Source organism: Sorex fumeus, unplaced genomic scaffold, assembly GCF_029834395.1.
Source record: "Sorex fumeus unplaced genomic scaffold, SorFum_2.1 ptg000010l, whole genome shotgun sequence".
Lineage (NCBI taxonomy): Eukaryota > Metazoa > Chordata > Mammalia > Eulipotyphla > Soricidae > Sorex > Sorex fumeus.
In genome coordinates, this window is record NW_026606067.1 from 27,940,242 (window position 1) to 27,942,462 (window position 2,221).

The 2,221-nt window shown below is 44.3% G+C and overlaps 1 pseudogene; it reads right to left on the bottom strand.

The window, feature by feature from the left end:
* Positions 1–505: 505 nt before the first annotated feature.
* LOC130019993 (craniofacial development protein 2-like) lies at positions 506–1,118 on the bottom strand (annotated as a pseudogene).
* Positions 1,119–2,221: the final 1,103 nt, after the last annotated feature.

Sequence of the window (2,221 nt, forward strand, 5' to 3'; positions counted from 1 at the left end):
CAGGCGGGCGTTACGAATACTTTTCCCAGCTTCTGCCGCATCTACCAGTACTTCTGCTCTTCTCTCTTCGAGGTCTTCCTTGATCGCATCTCTGCACTGCTTTGTGAGCTCGGACATTAGCTTGCGGTTGCCTGAGGCATGCGCCAAACCACGCTGGCGAATTAGCTCAAGAGTTTTCGAAGATAGGCGATTTTTTGTGGCTATCTCTCTCTTGGCGTTCCTCGCACATTCATGGAGGTGCTGAAACAGTTGATCATATTCCTCGTTAATGTTGTCAACAATGGCATCTTCCCATGTTGCCGCAATAGTGCCAAAGAGTTCCCAGTTGGTGGTCATTCTGGGAGTTCTCTTTTTGAACTTTGCAGCCCTTTCTCCCCGCTCTGTGAAGTAGAATTTTACATGAAGGAGATGTTGGTCCGATCCCGTTCGAAATTTTGGAACAACAGCGACATCAGTCAGAGAAAACCGTCGATTGCATATGATGTGGTCTATTTCGTTGTGGAATCGTCCACGGGGAGACTCCCATGTCCATCGTTTAGATTCTGCCTTCTGGAGCTGTGAGTTACCATGAATGGTCTTGGTCGACATGATGAACTCAGACAGTCTCTCACCCTGTTCGTTCCATTCTAGGTCATGGGTCCCGATGTGAAGTTCTTCAGCTGATCTTCTCGGTCCTATCTTGGCATTAAAATCACCCATAATGATCTTATAGAAGGTGTGGTCTTCTTTATAGAACTTCTCCAGCTCCATGTAGAACTTCTCGATTTCTCTTTCATCATAATGAGATGTTGGTGCGTAGACAACGAAGATAGAAACTGCAGGCAGTGAGCCACATCTATTCAAATGTAAACGTCCGATTCGGGTTGTTAGGCATTCGAATGAATCAATGCTCTTGGCCAAGTTTGTGTTGACAAGGACACCAACACCTCCAACACCTCTTTTATCGCATGTTCCGAGGAACAATTCTTCTCCAGTGTCAAAAACGTCATGGTGAGATTCGTGCTTCTTGTCTCGGTCAGACCAATGATGTCGTACTTGATCATTCGCGCTTGTACCATCAGGTTCTCGATGGATGCATCTGATGCTAGCGTACGTGCATTGAAAGTACAGACGATCATTTTTGTCTTCCTTCATTGTGGCAGCCTAGGTCGGCCTTGAGATTTTGTAAGCCTTTCCTTTCTCATCCTTCTCAGTACTGCCATATCGGTGAAGCCTTCAGGGTCAGGTGAATGAGACCAGTTGTAGTTACTGGTTTTGGCATATCGAATACACAGCAGATAGCTTGCCAGGCTCTTCCGTGCGGGCGGAATACTCTCGGTAGCTTGCCAGTCTTTCCGAGAAAGATAGAGGCTTTTGGGGCGACCTCTAATCACCCTTGTAGGTGTTACCATATTTGAACCCTATCACATATGGTACGACAATTCCGGAAGATGGGTATTTAATGTCTTATGATGTGTCGCATGGCCGCTTGCGGCCGCGCGGGTCCGGAAAGCGTCCTGGAGTGTGGCGACGGCTGGGTAGTGGAAGTAGTTTCATGAGCAAGTCTATTTCTTATTATTTTGTGGTGACTCTTATTATCTTAATATTATGTCTGTACTCAGAACCCTGGGCTGGAGTGATAGCACAGGGGATAGGGCGTTTGCCTTGCACACAGGCAACATAGCTGACTCGAGTTCGATTCCTCTGCCCCTCTCGGAGAGCAAGCTACCGAGAGTATCTTGCCTGTACGGCAAAGCCTGACAAGCTACCCGTGACATATTCAATATGCCACACACAGTAACAAGTCTCACAATAATACTGATCCTGCTCAAGAAAATCGATGAACAACGAGAGGACAGTGATACAGTGATAGTCAGAACCCTATTTCACACCATGCAGAAAAGTAAAATTAAAAGTGAGTTAAAGATCTTCATATATGTCCCCAAACCAAAAATTACATTGAGTAAAACATAGAAATACCCATTCAAAACATTTAATATGAAGTCATCTTTAATTGATGCCACTGGAAAAAGGAAGCAAAGCTATATCAATTAGATTACATCAATTGAGAGGTTTCTGCCTTGTGCTAAGAAGTGATAAACAGAGTGAAAAAAATCCCACAGTTTGGGAGAAAATATTTATTCATCACTTACCTGTTAAAGAGTTAATATTCAAGACACATAAAACAAACATAAAACTTATTAAGGTAAAAGCACAATCAACCCAATCCAGAAAATGGGTA